The 19,782-nt window shown below is 45.6% G+C and overlaps 1 long non-coding RNA gene across 4 annotated transcripts; it reads right to left on the bottom strand.

The window, feature by feature from the left end:
- Positions 1 to 1,301: 1,301 nt before the first annotated feature.
- Positions 1,302 to 9,942, bottom strand: LOC136291854 (uncharacterized). 4 transcript variants are annotated; one of them, XR_010721781.1, is made up of 4 exons: positions 9,885 to 9,942; positions 9,436 to 9,786; positions 4,455 to 4,490; positions 1,302 to 1,952 (listed from the first exon to the last, which is right to left on the bottom strand). It is a non-coding gene; the product is annotated as an uncharacterized lncRNA (long non-coding RNA). The 4 variants fall into 4 exon arrangements; XR_010721780.1 differs by having other exon boundaries at positions 1,302 to 2,936; XR_010721782.1 differs by lacking the exons at positions 1,302 to 1,952; positions 4,455 to 4,490 and adding an exon at positions 8,509 to 8,931.
- Positions 9,943 to 19,782: the final 9,840 nt, after the last annotated feature.

Here is a 19,782-nt window from a genome sequence, read left to right on the forward strand (position 1 = left end):
TTACCCAAAGGAGTTTTCTTCATGTTACAAGCCCCAGCAGATTTTCTGCTGGGACAGAATGACTTTCTGCATAGTTCTTGGGCTACGTGGAAAGTCACACCCCATACTGGTTTTTCTGTCACCAGCACAAGGAACAGCCAATCCCAGTTCGGCTTTGGCTCCTACAGGATTCATTTTAGTGTGCTTGGGCTGACTTTTATCCACTTCCATAACATTCCTCCACCTCCTTTAGGAGCCTGGCCCCACACCCTGCAGGCTTTCCTTGGTGTCCAAGGAAGGGACAGCCAAACTGGGCACAGGTGTCATCCCTGGTGGCCCCTGATGGATGCTGCAGGAGGTGAATCATGTATTGAAGGATGTGAGGAGATGGAAGAGCTGCTGTTCCCATCCACATCTCCTGGAAAGAGTCAGAGACCCACTCAGGCAGGAGAGCAGCCCCTGTTTATCTCTGAGAGGGTCTCCAGCACCATGGTGGGGTGAAATAGGGAAAAAAAAAACCCCACTCATGCTGTCCCCACCTGTCTGCAGGGGAGTTGAATGTGAAATTTAGATTAAACAAAACATGCAATGAAACATCCTAGATTCCCATTAAGGGAAATCATAGCTGCAGCCAGGAAGGATGGAGGATAGGGTCACACTTCCCCTTCTGGCACCGTCCCTCTCTCACACACCCCACACAGTCACAGATCCATAAACACACAGTCTTTCTCCCCCTGCCACGCTCCCCTGTGCACTCACAGGGGGGGATGTGCTCTTTTACCACACCACAGCCGTGCCAGGGCCAGTGATGCAGAACAGTCCACCTGCCTTGGAATTGCCAGGGCTTTTAAAAATAATCCATGACTGAGGATTTTATAACAGATTTAAAAGTTAAAATCCAGTTTCTTCAGATTGGCAGCCATTCCTACAAGCCACTGACCCCCCTGAGCATCCCCACTGCCTTTCCCAAGCCTCAGCTGCACCCCCTTCATCCCATTCCTCTGCTGGACCAGACTTCACCTTCCAAGAAGCCTCTCCAAACAGCTTTGCATGCCTGAGCCTAATTGTTTTATCAGAGCAAAGCTTGAATCACACTTCTGGAGAAGACCCAGCAGAAGAGAGGTGAAAACACAGGGGGGCTGCAGACCTCCCTCCCCACCAATGTCCCCATGGTGCCGGAAGCGTCCCGTGGTCTCAGCCTTGCAGGATGTCCCAGATCCCGCTGTGCCTGCCTCCACCTGGACAGCACAGAGCCACCCACACCATGCTGGGAACAAGCTGAATTAAACAAACACCATCTGCCATCGCTGCTGTCAACCAGAAAATGCTCACCACACTGCAAACATTGATGGAGCCACAAAACGTCAGGAGGGTCAGCAAGATGACGCCGTGTTCACGAGCTCTAATCTGGTTACATCTACTCCAGGTGGCTGAAAAGCTTTTATTGGTGTGGGAGACCTGCAATTCTCCATAAATGAGTCTTTCCAGAGGGGCAGATTTTCTGTATTTTAACTCCTCACCCTGCAATTCCTGGTGAAGGTCATTGGCTTTATGTCACAGTGGTTTTAGGGAGAAAATCTGAGTGAAGCCTGTTTAGCCTAATCTGTGAATGAGCTGGGGATCAAAATAGCTTATTTAGCCGTGGCAAAAATTAGTAAAATTGTACACTTCCACAAGGGAGTGAAAAGGTTCAAATGACAACATCATCTGTCATTCCTAATTTCCAAGCATTTGGAGAAACTGCAACCCCTGTCTTGCTCAAATACAGCAGGTGCAGGACTTAGATGGATGAGGTGAGATTGCAAGAGCTGCTCAGACATCAAGTAGCCAAACAGCCCTTTCTCCTCCAAGAAGAAAGGAGTACATCCAAAGACGAGGATTCCCAGACAATTCATCACTGAGCAGCAGCTTTTATTGATGATTGTTTATTTGGAGCCCAAATTCCCAAGCCAAACTCAGATAACTCACACCTGCTGGAAAACAAGGAGAAAAAAAACACCTTTAAAATTAGAGAATCATTAAAGTTGGAAAAGATCAGGCCATTGAGCCCAACCATTAACCAACACCGACAGATTCGTCACTGAACCATCACCAAACCAACCAAAGCACCACAACTACAGATTTTATGAGGCAGAGACAGCGATTCCCCCACTTCCTCAGGCAACCTGTCCCAATGCTTGGCCATCCCTCCAGTGAAGAAACGCAAAAATCCCAGAGAATCTTTTTGTTTTACAGGACAGCAAATCCACAAAGACATATTGCCAGTGTCAAGGTGCAAACACGACTGAAATTAGAAGGAACAAGTGTGTCCTGGTCACATGGATCCATAGTAGTGGGCCCTTTGTCACTGTTTCTTGAGATATTTCTGCTCACAGCCTCCTGCATGGCCACAGGTCTCCTTGCAAGAGCTGGGAAGCACAAAATGTTCGTTCCTTTCCCACTGAGGCCACACGTGGGGTATCTGGTGACAAACACTATCCCCTCTGCCCCTCTGGCTGCTGCTTCCATGGGCGTGAAGCACATTGGGTGGAGCACTTTGTTCAGCTTTCTGTTCCCTTTGATGGTTCTGTTCCTGCTCACTTTAGTGGACGCTTTGCCCAGCTGAGGTGGGGTATTTGGCCTGCCATGAATTCACCTCTGCTGGTTTGGAATCAAAGCACTTAGCAGGACTGTCCTCCTGCTCAACTGGATTCTGCAGTGAAAACACCACAAATGCAAATACACCCAAGAGCATAAACATCATTCCCTCCGCCTGCCTCTTCCTTGGATGCCAGAGTCAGAGGGGGAGGTGAGACCCAGTGTGGAAAACAACTCCTTTTAGTCATCCAGTACTACATTTCTGAAGGCTTCAGTGGTGCTGTTCCACACCAGTGACAGATCTGTTCAGCTGGGCTTACAGAAAGGTGATTGTTTTCAGGGTACAAGGGCCCTTCTGCTTTCCAGCCAAATAGCTGCATCTAACAAAAACATTGCTGGTAAATCATGTGTTAGCAACTTATTCCTGATACAGTCCAGCCAGGTTTATTGTTGGTAGATCGAAGATTTCAGCACAGCACAATATGATTTTATCAAAAGACCACACCTAATCTACTACATGTAAAGTAACATTCATTATTCCTTTTTCCACAGCAGAAACTAAACAAACAGGCTCTCTGAACAAGAAGAATTGAGATTTTTTTTTCCCCCTCTGATTGCCTTCTGTGTCCCAGAGGCTGAGTTTTGCCTTTTGTTATGAACGAGTTGACTTCTCCCAGACTGTCAACCCGCAATCCTTTCTGATTTCACATCTTCCCTGAAAGCTCTCCACCATTTCCTCAGGGAGCTCTTCCCAATATCAATATGCATCGCTGAGATCACAAACCCCTTATTCAATCCACGTACTCCGGTAAAGACAATACAGAAGAGAAGCATCCCCTGCATCCTCATCTACGGTACCTGTCCTGCTACTTTGGGGTCAGCTCCTTGTAGGAAAGGACTGTTTTGTTAATTGACCTGCTTGTAATCTGCTGGGATAATCCTTTTCTTGCTAGGGAGCTGTATCTAACCTCTCTCTAGCAAATCCTACATTGCAGCTTGGTAGAAAAGGCCACATCTGGGTGCTTTTGTCACTTCACAAGAAGCATCGTGTTACAGAGATGATTTATTTTGTCCCAGCTAACAAACAGACACCCCATTGCTAATATCTCTAATAACATGTTCAACCTCCTGTAAGTACCAAGAAAACATTTGTAGATCATTGCTTCTGCATAAATCTCTTCATTTGGTAGCTCCATATAGCTTTCTCCTAAAAAGCCCCTGTGGCTCTTTAAAATGCTAATTAATCTGTAAATGGCTTTTTCTTTTTTACATCAAACCACCACTTATACTTTCTTCTTATTCTCCTATAAATAGTAGAAGCTCCCAACAGGTAAATGGAGAAGTTTTCCTAGGTTTGTCACCTAACAGGCATAAATGTCTCTCCCATCCCTTTTCTAGGGTGTTTCTTAGACCCAGAGGCTGGACATCAGCTGGACACTGCTCTATGGCCAGGCAAGCCCCAGAAGGCTGAGGGAGCAGCCAGAGCCCTCAGGGTGCCTATTTCCATGTGGGGTATGAGCACAGCACAGTGCCTGCTGCCATCCTGATGCAGTGCGGATGCCTGTAACCATTTGGGATGCTGTGACTCAGTGCCAGGTCCTCAGCCAGCTGATGCCATCACGGCACAAGGGAAATAATTTCTGATTGCTACAAGGTCCTGCAACAAAAGCGTCTCAGGGCTCCTGTTCCATTTTGGCATCTGCTCCACGCAGCATTACTCATCATCTACAGAGACCTCTTAGTCTATTAAGTGAGGAAGTGGAAGACTTAGTCTTTTCCAATCTCTGTACCATGAGTGCAGCTTGAGGAATGAACACTCAGCCCAGCTCCCCTGGCCCCACCCAGCCCGCCCTCCCCTGCTTATGCCAAATACATTAACTCTGACAGAAAATATTTACCTGCATTAAATTTGGTGGGAACTGGGATCCCAGTCCCTAAAAGAGAAAAAGCCAAATATACATTAAGCTATAATAGTGACAACTGCATGTTCTGCAGCTTGGAGGCCTGTAACATTCTCTCATTAAAACCTAAACATCAAATTAATTAATTGTATATGGCAACAATAGGAACTAAACCTGGTCTGTGTTTTTAAGGCATCCTAATTGAAACCAGACTTGGGTTTGCACTTCCTTTGTGGTCCAGGTGGGCACTCGTCCTAGGATCATAATGAAGGTGCTACAAAGGCTTTTCCCCAGCCCTGCAGCCCCTGTTCAAGATCAGAGCAGCTTTGTGGGCTTGAGAGCTTTCTTCCTCTGGTTACACAATGCAGAGAGAGGAAGCAGGGGTTGTTATTGCTGCAGCAAGCTTGGGCTTTTGATAGTATTAAACTGTTTAGGTTGGATCAGAAACCTGACTTTGTTGAGAACCATATGGTGCTTAAACGATGTTGTTGCCTTGCAAGTCTGCAGGCTGGAAACCAGGGCCAGATTCCACAATATCTGCAAATTATGAAAGCTGTGAATTTAATGAAGAAGGAAGAAAGATTAAGGAAGTTCTGTCTTTGGTGGCAAAGGTATTTCACAGGAATATCCAAAGTGGGAGAAGAGGCTAGTGCAGTAAATTACAAAGCATGCTCAGGTGTGGATTTAATTATGAGCAAGAAGAAAGAAGGATACTTCAATGAGCTCAGAGCTCACGAGCGTTAAGCGGAGACCTCACCTCCCACAGGCTAAAGGGAACATCATCACCATACACCTCCTTTAATAACTATAATAATCATCATACTTTTCAGAACTTTATTTGGTCACAATAATGCTCAGCAGTGACCCCCTGCAAGGTTTTTAAGTTTCCATTTTATTACAACACAGCATTTGCTGCATCAGCCCTCTGTCCTTAATAGGTGACACTCCACTCAGAGAGTGCACTGCACCAGAGGGGTCTCAGTGAGGATCTGTGGGATCACAAGATGTTCTCTCAAGTGTGCCTGCTATTTTCTGCCTCTTTGGCAGTGCTGTGTGTGGGTGGTGAAGTGCCCCAGCATCCTTTAAGATGAAAAGTATCACTCACATATGCGTAAAATAATACTGTTAAATCAGGGAGGAAAATATGCACTCAAAAGAGAGCCTGAAAGCATGCCACACTGGCAGGAATCACCAATCCAGGCTTCCTGACAAGGAACAAGAGCCATGGGATTAGTTTTCCCCAGTGTGCCCACATCATATATTATTTTTCTGCTACATCAAGGACTTTCATTTAAAAAAAAAATTAGAAAACAATACAACAACAAACAAAAAACCACAAAGGGTTTTTTTTTTTAAAAGGCTCTTTAAAAATTCTCCTTTAAATTATTCTATTCATCTCAGGAAAGGCAGAAGTACTGTAAGAAACACCTTTGATGTAAGAAAGCCTCTATGACAGGACCAGAGCTGGCAGATGAATCCATTGCTTTCCTTGCCTGGATCGTGAGAAGAGCTCTCAGAGGGCTGTTAATAGAGGACAGAGATGAATTCATATAGCCCAAGGCTCCCAAGAGGTGCACAGAAATTGAAACTATTCAGACAGTCTTATTGGCACCTACAGCAAACTCTGGTGCTACAGCTGCTGAAAGCAATGGCTCAAAAAGGATGCACTCGTTTCTTCCAAAAAAAACCCCAAAAACCAAACAATGTGCCTTCATGGCCCATGTGCCTTCAAGTCCCATGACAAAGCTCCGTGGAAAAAATCCACCTCAACCCAGCCCAGGTGTCCTGTTCTGTCAGACAACAGTTTCAGTTCACACCTGGCATGGACCAAAACAGGACCCAAGAAGCCCAAGTGAAGGACACCCCACAGCCTCCACGCTGTTCCACCACACCAGTTGGCAATTCTTACATTAAAAGTCATGACTAACATTTAGTCTTGCTGGAGGTCAGGTTTAGTTTGTTTCCTTCCTTTTTGCAGCTACTTTTGGTACCTGAAGACCACCAGGACCAAAGGATCCCCAGCTGAGTGGCTTCCTTGCCCCAGGTGTGATTGTCCACTGGGTGGACATTTTTCCTCTATTAATACCATCATCCCTTTCTGTCCCTCATTTTGTTTCCCACCATGCACTCTGTCTGAACTCAGCTCCATGCCAAGCAAAGCAGCTCATCTCATTTATCTCTGCCATTATGAGCTCCAGCCACCTCTTTTCCACACCAGACTTCCTAATATTTTAGGACTGTATTAACTATTAATATCCACAAAGCATCTCTTTTCCTGTTTCTATCTGAACAAGGGGACTGGGCCCTCTTAGTGGGAATTCCCATGATTCTGCAGCTGTGCTGTCCCATCCCAGCACTCCTCTTTCCCTGTCCAAAGTCACCCACCGCTCCCCAGAAAATACTCCAGGACTTTGTGTCAGGGACAGCTCATGCTGTTCCAGCTGTCACAAGATCACTGACAACAAATTAAACCTCATTTCAAGGCCAGCTCTTGAGGGACTTCCCCAGCAATTTTTTCCCCACCCCCCCAAAATTCACCTTTTAGCAAAATCTACTTGTTCTTTCTTTAAGACATTTTTATATCCCCTCACCTCCAGTTCTTGTATTATTCTTACCCTGTCAGCTCACCTCATCATTTTTTCACTAGGCACTATATTCACTTCACTGAGTCCAGCTAGGAAATGCCATAGATCTAATCCAGAAAACTCCATTATTTTATCAAAGATATCAAGTTTATACATCACAACCTGTCTTTGCTAGGACTTGGGCTGCATTCTCTCCAATTTTCTATTTAACTTCATGCTTTATTTTTCATTTATATCCATATAATTGGGGTCACAGCAATAGGCTTCCATCTCTTCTGCTTATTTACAGGCCTGTCTTTCCTGTACCTTCAGTCAACATCCACTTCCCCAGCCTGATGCACTGAAGAGCCACCATCGCTCCTGAATGTGCATTTTCATGCTCTGGGCTGGAGATTTTCTGCCTTGTTTCTGTCCCTTTGCCACCAGCCCGAGTGCACTCAAGTCTGAAATTGGCTCCTCTCATGAATGTGGTAATTTTGGCACCCACAGCCTCATTACCACTCCCCTACCTGGTTTTGCCTTGAATATTCACTTCAATGCTTTACTCACAGCCGAGGCAAGGGATTTGATTTGCTTTCAGGCCACATTTAAGGTTATCTTTCCTATCAGCCTCAATCTCATTACACAGAAAACTTTTCTCCCTTCAAGTTAAAATATAGCTATTGAACAGAACCATAATTCTTTACATTTTCTCAATAAAAATGCTCTCTCACCTTCCTAGCCATGCCTGCTTATTTTTCCAGACATCAGCACATGTGCTGCTTCCCTGATGAGCCTCACCTCCAGGAAAAGGGCCAGGTAGTCTTTTTCTTGTAGACATCCAAGGGGACATCAATAGAGAATGGTTTTAATTTCCAGCTCTGTATCAAGAGCTTGAGTCAAACCACATCCACCTAGCCTTTGGGACACATTCCTCCTCGTTGTAATCACAGAACCACTGATTTCTACTTCCAATTTCTACTTCCAAATCAAATTTATAACAAGAAAGCCCAGAGGAGCCCCACGGTGAACAGCAGGTAATGAGTGAAAAAGACAAATAAAAGAGACACGATTCACAATTACACTGTAGGGAAAGACCTGGGAGATCCTTCAAGCATCCAGAGGAGAGGTGGGCAGAGCCCATCTGTCTGCACCGCAGGCACCACCCTCGTAAAAGGCTGAGCTCCAAAAATACATGAGATCACTACAACTAGCAACTAAACCCTTCTGTGGTGCCTGTGCATGCTGTAAGGGGGGAAAAAAGTGCTTGTGTTAGCACTGGAGAGGTTTGCCAAGGAAAGAAACAACTGCTGGCAGCCTCAGCTCCTGAGCATGTCAAAGTGAGCGTTCAAGTCCTGTCAGAAAGACAAATTAATGTCCAGATGGGCTAAATGTGGTCCCATCTGAATGAATGGAGCTGTTACTGATTGATGCCAGTTAGGAGGATGGCCCTCTGCCTAGCACTCAGAAAGCACGGGCATTCAGGGTTTGGGAACACAACTGCTACAGGATGAAAAACCTGGAAAAGTCTCCTGGGGTTTCAAACACTAAGTTGTTGTGTTTTTATTTCCAAATGTTTGATGAGGACACAATTTGCATGTTCTCCCCACCTTGGTTTAGGGCATGGGAGCAGCAGGTTTTGTCACGTGTAGAGCTAACACTTTGCTTTGGCATCTGGAGTGCTGCAGGACAGCTATTTCCTCCCGGGCATTTCCACTCTGTTTTCCAGGTCCTTTAAAGTCAGATGGTCAGAGCTGTGTCTGACAGATACTGGGATGGAGCTGATACTCGCTCCCCCACAAAATGCCAGCTGCCATGGCAGGGGGCTTGGAAATAGGTGGTCTTTAAGGTTCTGTCCAACTCAAACCGTTCTAAGATACTATCATCCTGTGATTCTGGCTTTGGTCAACCTCAGTGGGGGAAAAAAAAACACCGTAAAAACAACAACAAAAAACCCAAACCCAAACAAACCAAAAAAACCCCCCAAAACAACAACGACAAAAAAAACCACCACTCACACACAAAAAACAAATCCCCCCCCCCCCCAAAAAAAAAAAACCAACAAAAAACCAAAACCAAAACACCACCCCAGCCATTATTTTCACACCAAAACCCACAAATACCAAACCTCCATGCTTCGTGCAGGACAGAAACTCCCAGCAGAGCTCCCTACCCAGTTTCTTCAGACCACCCGGCTTCTCTGCCAGCTGAAATATCCCTGATAGCGATTGCGACAGGCAGGAGAGTTTTTATCAGCCTTTCCCCTGCTTCCCATTGTTCCTAAAGACATGCAAACGCCGCGGAAATTCCCGGCATTTCGGTCTGACCACAAATCTTCTCTCAAGAGACTTTCACATAGTTTAATACGAATCTATTTTATGAAATGGATGTGATGGTAGCCTACTAATTAATACCTGGCAGGAATTAAGTAAGAGCAACTTCTAAAAGTGCTGCCTCCCTGGCTGATCAGTTCTTCCATTCCTCCGTGCATCAGTCACAGAATTTCCTGAGCTGGGAGGCATCCACAAGGTTCATCTAAGTCCAGCTCCTTGCCCTACACAGGAATAAATACTGACTTAGAGAAACTGCAGTTAGTGTTTGATCAAAAGGTTCAGCAAGTCCACACCTCGATTTGGATGGCAGGGGAAAGGCTGGGTCTCCAGGATATGACCTTCCAAAAATCTTTACTGAGGGTTTTACTCAGCTGAACATCTGGCAAATGTGGAACTTTTACTGGCTAATTTCACACAATACAGCTTTTAAGCCTGCAGAACAGAAAGTAGAGGGGAATGAGCAGAATTAAATAGCAGCTATTAAAAGAAAAATAATATTGCCTTTCAGACCTCTTTTCCATTTTTCCTACCTCTTTTTTTCCCCTCATTGCTTTGGCAGGTGTATTTGATATGCTAAATCCATTTCTGGTGGTGCGATACCAAACCAGCATTTATCTGTCAGGAGAAGAGCACATTTTGGCCGTAAATAGGGCACAATGATATCCACCTGCATTCCTGAAATGCATCAGGTGAAGGACCTGCTTAGAAAAGTGGATGTAATCACTGAAATGAGAGAGCCTAAAAAGTATTTACCCTATGAAAAGCAGAATGACTTCTCCAAATAACACTTCCTTTATGCAGTGAAAAAGCATCTTTTGTCTTCGTGACAAAGCAACATCAAAACAGTATCTCTGGAACCATTTTTAAGCAAAACACCCATTGCAGCTGGTTAGATGGGTAATCCACTGTGGTTTTGTCTCAGCTCAAAATTTACTCCAAGGTCCTGGCCTTTTTAATACATGATAATATTCATATAAACTGAACTCTGCTTCTGATGGGTACCTGTGAGACTGATTAACCAAAAATAAGAATGTGCATTAGGACTCAGCTAAGATCAATTCATATGGAAATAGTTTACCCCATGTTAGAGGATTTGGCCAGGGAGTATAAACAACAGCATGTGGATGAGGAAGAAGTCAAAGCATTAGGAAAAAAATTATGAGCATGGCATGAGCTGCACAGTTGAAACGGCTACTCCACACGTCAGAAGATGCTCCTCATAGAATTTCCAATAACAAGTACATTTAGAAAACATCTGATTTGGGTTAGAGTTGGTTAAAGGAATACTGTACTTACTGGAAAGTCCATTGTGAAACCAACACCAGGAAAAAAATCGATTTGTATCAGGAAACACTGCAAGTTTTACTGTGAAGGTGCTGAGACCGTGGCACAGGATGCCCAGAGGAGTTCTGGATGCCTCTCCCTGGAAATGCTCAAGGCCAGGTTGGACAGGGCTTGGAAAAATCTGGTCCAGGGGAAGGTCCCTGCCCATGGCAGGGGAGTTGGAAGTGGATGATCTTGAGGTTCCCTTCCAGCCCAAACCATTCTGTGATTCTATGAAGTGATATCAAAATACCACACAGTATTCCAGCCGGAACACTCCTCCACCATTATCCTAGCTTAAAACGTCAGTGACTCTATTTTCGAAGCGCAAAGAACATTTCACCAACAGAGGACCCACTTCCAAACCTCATCACTCACTGGGACTCTGATAGTTTCAACTTTCACAGCAAGAAAAATTCCCAGTGAAGGGACTGGATCCTGCAGAGCGCTTCCCTTCCTGCCGCCGCGCCGTTGGGTGGTTTGTTTTCCTTACACTCCCTCAGCGCTCCCTCTCTTTGGGCCTCCACCACCAGACGGGCAATCTCACGTCTCTTGGCTCGCAGGGTGCTATTTCTGGAAGCACCATCTTGCAGAGAGCCGTGGCATGGAAGTTATGATTCATACATTTCATGGGAGCAGAAGTGTGAGTGAATTTGGGCAGGTGGCGGGGTGGCACCGCGAGCGTGAGGTGGCATGACAGATGTCAGCAGCCAGGAAAGCGTGCTCCAGAGGTGCAAGACATGAAGAGTTACAAGTTCCTGGGGAGTTATATCCACTTACATCAGACTTGGGAAACTGGGCATCATAAGCACGCTGACGTTCAATGTTTTGCCTGCCATTTTTGCAGCTTATGTCACAAGAAACTGCCGTGTCCCGGCTGTCTTCCATGTCTGAAATGTCTCTTCTTGGCTTCTGTTTGTCTCCCAATTCCACCTTCACCACCTCTATCACTCTTTCCCACACCACTGCTCAGGCAGGACCAAGACATGACACCATTTCCCCTGCAGCTTTCCCCCTCTCCAGCCTCAACCATCCCTCCTGCTGCCCCTCTAGTCTGGAACTTTCTCCTCTCCCTCTCACCTACACAATCACCTTCTAGAATTCAGCTCCTTCCCAAGCTCTGTTGCTTTCTTTCCCTCCAGATTCAGACATTTTTAACCAATTTGTTGTAAAGATGCTTAATTAGGCACTCACAGCCTGAATAGCAGCAAGAAATTCTTCACAACACTGCATGCTCCAAGGCATTTCAATTGTGAAATTGTCTTACATGATAAACTCTTCAGCAGCCCTTGCCCAAAACTTGTATTGCAAATTGTTGAAGTTTGTAATAGATCACAACTTGCACTAAAGCCAGAGTATAGCCAAGCCTCAGAAAGGTGTTGGCCCAACTCTGCAGCTGCTTTCCAAACCATCCATCTTCACCTCCTGCTTTGTGCTGCAAACAGAGCTTTGAAACTTCAATTCCAAACCATTCTCAAAGGACTCTCTTATTCCTAGGAACTAAATAAGGAATCTGAATAGTCTTCTTATATGGTGGGAAGAATGGAGCCAGGGGAGAGAAAACAGCTCCTCCGAGAGCAGCAACACCCCATCCAAGGCTCATGAGTGCACAAGGAGAGGGCAGAATAGAAAGGGCAGCCTAAGAGGAAATCAGTGGCATGACGAGTGGTAGTAAACCTACAAGAAAAGCCTGGCACAGGAGAGAGAACAGCACCAACCCCAGAATTTGTGAACTCCTCTCATGAAAAGTGGGGCAGCTGTTATGGGCTGCATACAGACCTCATATGGACTGTCACGTCCCATGCAAATGGCGCAGTGGTGAGGGATGCTGAGAGCTGCTTGGTTCCTTCCTGTGGTGCCAGCAGCTTCCCAGCCTGTTCTGGGCACTGTAAAACAGAGTGCCCCAGAGTCTCTAGGGCCAGGACAAGGCAGCTGAACCCCATTTTCTGGTGAGAACCCATGAATCCTTCCCCTGCACACATACAGCCCATTCATCTCCAGCCGCTCCGCTGGCCGTCTCCCGGATAAACACTGCCTGGTGTGTGTGGCACACTGCAATACTTCAAGGACGTTGGAATGCACTTTATCAGCACTTTTAAACACTGCAGCTTTATGAAGGGAGTCTGAAAATGTATTTACCATTCCAGACTGTGCACAGATGTGCTTTTAATATAACATCCTGATGGGGTTTTTTCTCTTACTTGTGACCCCTTGCTGTCCAGGCAAGGGCGCTTGCCTTTCCCTGTGCCACCAGATGCTCCAGGAATTCTTGAATTTCCATGACTTGAGGCAGGTCCTTCACATGTTCTGATGATGTTCTTCTATGGCTGCTGTGAGGTTTGCTTCGTGAGGTACCTCTGAAACCATCCTTAGTTGCCACACAGATGTTTCCTAACCCATCTCGTCACTGTTTACATCTCTCCAAGGAGATTTCTCCTGTGCACCAACTGCATCTGCAGAGCTCTTGATTGCTCAGTGTGTGGCACGGGAGGTCATGCAGATTCCTGGGAACAGACAGATGATCTGGGGCTCTTCTGGGCTCCTCCTAGGAGGCTGCAAACCTGTGGAAATGCCTCCTGTGTTGCTGAAGTCACCATGTGCTCTGAGGCAGAGCCCTCAGGATGGCTTTCCTGGTCTCAGGAGTGTGTTTGGCCGCCAGCCTCAGACCTGAAATATGAAATATGAAAAATTCACCTTGGCTCTGCTGGTTGTAGCGAGTCAAGGAAAAGGAAGGCTTCCGAATGGAAGGAGCAAAAGTAAGGACTATAAAGGGCAAGGAAATAGAGGGAAGCAGGAATGAAGAAAAACCTGCAGAAAGGCCTTCCCTTGGGAAAAGCAAGAAGCACTTAAAGCTATTTTCTCTAATCGGATCTGCTGCTTTTACAGCTCCATTTACAGAAGCAAATTCCCAGCTATATTCCTCTATATCTGTGTCATCTCCCTTCAGTATTTACTATTTATGCAGAGCTTCCCAAGTGCTACACCAGGTGAGCTGCCAGGCCCAGCTAAGATCCCTCTCTGGTGCCAGCTCTGTGTGCCTCAGAGAAAGCTGGTCACAGAGAAGTGGTTGTTACCAACCAGGACCTTCTGGAACACACAGAAAGGCATCACCTCTTCCAGAAGTTGGCCCCTTGTGATGAGCTGTGGGGTTACCCCCTCCATTTCTGGAGCAGGGCTCACACATGTCCCCATGGGTGTTGCAACTGGTGTCCCAAGAGCTCGGCACAAACTTGAGCCAGACAAGGCTCACTGTGACCACTGCAGCTGACCACAGGGAAAACAGCACAAGGCAGTGATGCCTTAAGTGTTAGCTTCCATGTTTTCAGATTCTGTGCTGCCTAGGGATGTAGTTGTGAGCCTCATATTAAGGGCTGGTAAGCTCTCTTCATAGAGTAGGGAGACAAAACAAATCCTTTTCCTGCTGAAGACCAAGGACAGTTTTCAGGCCCAAAAGCACAAACAATGGTGGACTGAAGGGAGGAACAAGAAGGATGAGACCTCACAATCTGAAGCTGTAATTGGACAATTAAACCCCAATATGCAAATAGACGAAAACTTATAAAAATGTAAGACCTCATGACCGGTCAGCCATTTTTGTGACCATTTTGTGTCCACCTTGGGTGTAGTCCTGGCCAGGCTCTTGTTCTGCTCAAGGTGGATCCTAAAGGCCTTTCAATAAACACCTACTTTATTCTCTAGCTCTGTCCAGTCTCTGTTTCAGGTCAGCCTTCCCAAGGCATCAGCAGCACATGAAACACATAAGGCCAGCAAATGACAAGGATGTAAAATAAACTCATCAGGGACTGGCTCAGCAGGATCATGATTTGTTCCCCTGTGAAGATCCACCTGTACACTATTTAATCCCTGGAGCTGGGGCCAGTTCCCATTTGTGTCAAGGGAAGATTTTCCATTTACTTTAATGGACCTGGAACGGGCCCAAGCAGAGCTGTGTAATCAGCAATGGTTTTATTAAACAAGAGAAATAGTCTTCTCCTTGATTTCCTCCAACTCCTCTGCACCAGCTGGAGGTCAGTATCTGCCACTTCTGCTTTGGAGACTGATTCTTCTCCCGAGGTGCTGGGTGTTTGTTTCAAACCAACCAATCAAAGTGGCATTTTCAGTGAGGGCTGAGATTTATCCATTGCCAGGGACAACAGCTTTAGATGATGAGCTGGACTATGCCTGACTCAAACCTTCCAACTCACTTTCTGAAGAACATCGTGTTGATTTTATACCCCTCTTAGCTTCTAAACCAGGAACTTCATACCTCTTGTTTACATATTCCTTTAAAAACATTTCTTATCTTGGAGCAGTAGCAGGAGCCCAGACAACTACACAAGTTGAAAAGACAACAGAAATGTTTTGTGCCAAGGAAGGATGGATGTAAGCTAACCTGGCTCTAATAGCCATGGAAACAAAACACACGCCGTATGAAAATGATTCACACTGTTTTGAAGACTTTTCTGGAAGGCAATAACTTACTGCCTTAGAGGCAGCACAGCAAAACAGCACAAGCAGAGAGTCAGGAGAAATGTGTCAGAGCAGAGTACAGCTTAGAGTCATGGAATTGTTTGGATTGGAAAGGACCTTCAAGATGATGTTTTTCCAACCCCCTGCCATGGGCCGGGACACCTTCCACCAGACCAAGTTACTCCAAGCCCCATCCAACCTGGCCTTGAACACTTTCAAATGTGAGGCATCCATGTGTCAGAGATCAAAGCCTGTGAGCTTTGGACTAAAGAGAATATACAAAATAGTTGTTAGAACATGGGCAGCTCGCTTTCTGCAGGTTTGTCCCACAGCATCAATCAGCCCCTGTCCCCCAGAGCCTGCTCCCCCTTACATGTGCATGTGTGGGATCTCCCTGGCTCTCCCATTTCTCACACTAAATTCTCACCAAACAAACAAACAAACAAGAACCACCCACAGCCCTCCCAGCACATTGTAAAATACCTGAAACACAGTGATAGCATTTAATCCCCCTGGCAGGGCATTACCGGGGCTTTCAAACACCAAACAAGCTCTGCACCACCACAGCTTTCCTCGTGAAATTATTTATCAGGGGCTGATTTATAGAGTCTTTTATAAGCTTTGTGTTGGCTAATAATGGTCTGGAGGTCTCACATCCTCCAGGCGTGACAGATTCTATGTTCATGGGGCTGGGAGCTTGACTCCTGGAGGAGATTTGCAGTCTGGAGCCATGCTGTCTGCCTGGCCCTGTACAATGTGCACCATTTGGGCAGCAAGAACTGCATTGGGCAAGGGCTGGGCTGGGTGATGGGTGCTTCTGTCCCACAAGAAATGGGGTCCCACATGGCTCATCCCCTCCCATGGCACCAGCACTCAAGTGTTTTTCGCCAGACATAAATCAGAGCCAACAGAGCCCCAAAATTAAGCAGATGCTGGCAAAGCCTTTTTGGTGAAGTGTTTTCAAGCTGTGGTGGTCAGCTCTGGGCAACAGTCACCTCCTTGGAAATTATTGGAAACTTTCGTTGTTAGTCACCTCAAGGATCCCAGTCCAGGAGGAACTTCTTCTCTCCATTGTGCATGAGTGTCTCTATGTGATCTTTCCTTCAAATCCCCTGGGAGGTGCACATAAAGCCAGGCCCAAGAAAAAGCACAGTTTGTTTATCGTAGCAGTCAGTTCACAGCAGAGATTAACAGATGGGAAGCACTGCAGAACAAAAATGTTGTGGTTGGGTGACAAGCTGGTAGCTTTTCACTTGATGACCTAAAATATAGGTATGTTTATGACATTAGAGTGAATGCACTGGCATTTGGGGCTTATAAAATAACACTCAGCTACAAATTGCATGGTAGCTGTAAGATTTAAAATCCAGAGATGCAGGTAAGAGCTTCATTAGGGGGGTTCAGAGCACATGTCTTTGCATGAGTCTATGTGGAAATGTAAATCAAACACGGTGTGGAAGGTGAGAAATCCTTCCTACAATTGCATTTATTATTTACCATAACAGGGAAAAACCATAGGGGGAAAAGTAAAAGCTTTTGTTTTGGAAAATGACTGCCAGCTTAGGAGGGGTGTAAGTGGCAGGCACCACTTAAGAGTTAAATGTTAAATTGAAAGAACCTCCTGTTTCTAGACCTTATTTAAAAAAAAAAATACAAGAGTGGCATTATATTTTTTCACTCTCATTTTTTTCTTTTTCTTTTAGGATGAGCTTTTTCTAGGCAACAATGAGAAGAGACCAAGTTCTTCCTTTCCTTTCAGCATCAAGAAAATTCTGCAGTGCGGAATGGACAGCCAACAACACCCAGGGCAGTTGTTACCTGAACACAGGGAAGGAGGGAGTGTCCAGAGTTGCTGGACTTGATTCAAGGAGCAGCAAGCACCACCGCATGAAACAGCAGAAGGCAAGAAGATGCAAGCAGAGGTGTGTTTTAGCACAGGTGTGGGCACCCAAGCTCAGCTGTGGCTCGAGAACTAGCAAAGATTTCTGGTCTGTACAAGGTCTGTGGTGTCAGCTCTGGCAGCCCAACACATCTCCTTCAGCCTCAGAAGGAGAGGCTGTTCCTGGTGTTGGCTCTGCAGAAGCTCCACAGCACCAGGAAAAACTAGTCCACAACCTGGGTATGTCCCATGGTCACATCCATGAGTTTTAGGGCTCTTTCACACTTCCACAGTATCCAAAGGAGATGAGTGTGCAAGTTCACCTTCCCAGCTGGCTGGGCTGGTGCCAGCATGGGGTGAAAGGAGTTTGTTTGGGTTACCTGCCTACGTGAGACACAGTCCTCACTTTTGCCAGCTGCCCGAAAACAAATCACTGACACCAGGCACTCATGAGGCTTTGCAGTCCCACCCCCACACACACTCTGTGCTTTTGTTACCAGCAACAGCATTTTGTATTAATCGCAGGAACCAGATGGCCCCAACGTGAAGCCAGAGCACAGCAACCTCTGTTCTTTCCATTTTCCAAACTTTCCCTCGAATCCATTATTCATACAGGTCATTCTCTTGCAGGGTTAAATGAAAACCGCAGCATGTTTCGTACCTGCCAGGAAAAATTAGAGCTTTCATTGCACAGCATTCAGACACCCTTCCCTTTCTCCACGGGAAGTCACAGAATTATCACCAAGCTGCTTAAGCATGACAGCAGAGAGGATTTGGAAGTGACATTTAGGGGCAGGAGAGTTAAATGTGTTTACTGCAAGCTCATTCAGATGAGAAAAACTAAGTTGGTTTAAGTTGCTGAGTAGAAGTTGCTGGTTTAACAGTTTAGTCAGCAGGTGAGGTGACATTTTCTAGGAGGCTGGAAAGTGCTTTGAGCCAACATCATAGCACATGACAGAAGATTGAGTTCAGGAGATTTAGGAACTTTGGAAAGACTGGTTGACTCAAATATCTTCTGTCTTGTCCGACAGCCAGAGGGCATTGAAGACCAAAATTTTATAAAGCTGGGAGATCTTGGAGATGCAAAAACCACTCCACCATGTGAAAGAACTTCTCATTTTATACACTTTGCGAGTCTACAGAGGCTTCTCCAAACTCACAAGTTCTGCCTGTGGTCTCCTTCCAACCCAGTTTCTTTGTCTTCCTCCTAATACCAAGTAGTGCTCAATCCACTTTCTATTACTACAGGTAGCTTTTCTTCAAGTCACAAGCTCTAGAAGTGTCAGTCCCATGCTCTCATTTTAGAACTGCTAGCCAAGTGCTCAAGGGCAGTGTCCCAGCATTCACCATCATGATCCATGGGCAGAAGAAGTGTCTAGGACCCAAGCTTCCTTGCCATCCATATTTACATGAAAATCAGTCCTGAAATAAAAATCTCTGCAGTGTCCTGGTCCCATCTTCTGCTTTCTGGGCAGCACTCTCCCTTGCCTGCAGATCTTCAGAGAGACACTCTTGGCTACATTCCTGTTCCCCACCTCTTCCCTGTGAGCTCTAAGTATTGAGGTTATTTTCTTCCAAAGCTCGCAATTTCATGGAGGCCTAAAAAGCTGAAATAGGTACTTTGCTATTTATGGTCAAAACTGAGAAAGGGAACTGGAGCTGATGCTCCTGGAATTCCCAGAAGCAGGAGTTTGCTGGAGGCATTGTCAACTCTGAGGTCCTCTGGCAACACAGCACAAACAGCTATTTGCACATGGGGTACATAATCAGGAGTTTCATGAAGAATTTAATTAGAGTCCTTAAACTAATGGCTGGGAATAGCTAAGTGTGAGATGATCAAGAGAAAGGGATAGGTTATTTGTTTTCCTGCAGAGACTGCTCTGTTCCTTCTCTTGGTAATTGGAATTAGTGGGCTGGAATTAATGCTGCATGCAAGTCCACCAAAGCAGGATATCACTGTTACTTCCAAACAAGCTGAATTTTTAAAAGTGAACCCAAGACTTGAAGCTCGGGCCAATGTAGACACAAGAGTCCTGTTGCAATATTCAGGGAATGACAACAATATGTTGGGGTTTTTGTCTCATATTGTCTATCTAGACCCTGGAAACATAGCTGAAAGCCGGCAAGAATTAAACCTTAGAGTCCATTTTTGTTTTGCCAGCTTTCCAGGAAACGTTTACTTTTGATTTCATGGTTCTAAACTCAATCTTTCCTCAGTGTATAGTTCACTATAAAATGAGGTTAAGAGGTTCCTACACTATTAAAAATTTATTTGGGAGAACAAGAGAAATGAAAGATAGATTTTTTTTTTTTTTTAAGTGGAAACAAGCACTTCAAAAGCTGAATAATCTTCTTAAAGGACCTGACTGCATCCTGGTACCCTGTTTTCCCAGCTGGGATGGAAGTAGAATTTGATTTCTGAGCTCTGCTGTATCAGTCCAAGGACTTCTCAGAGAGGAGGGAAAGGCAGCACTGGGGTCAGTGGCTGCAGCCTGGTCCGTGTCCCGGTTACACCAGCACCATGAATGCTGGGATGAACATTTCTTTTACCAAAGAGGATACAGGACAGGAAATACCACTGTGGGAACAAATTCCAGCTGTGCCATGACATGTGTAAAACACTCAATATGTCTGTGAATGTCAGAGGCTCGGTGTTTCCTTTTATCTCAGAAAGGAGGGGGATTGCATCCCCTGCAAGCCTCACCTTCTTCAGTCATCACTTGCATCTTCAGTTATGTCCAGGAACACGCTGGAAC

The sequence above is a fragment of the Chamaea fasciata genome, unplaced genomic scaffold, assembly GCF_029207755.1.
Source record: "Chamaea fasciata isolate MVZ Bird 193981 ecotype frontalis unplaced genomic scaffold, bChaFas1.0.hap1 SCAF_7, whole genome shotgun sequence".
NCBI classification, from domain to species: Eukaryota; Metazoa; Chordata; class Aves; order Passeriformes; family Sylviidae; genus Chamaea; species Chamaea fasciata.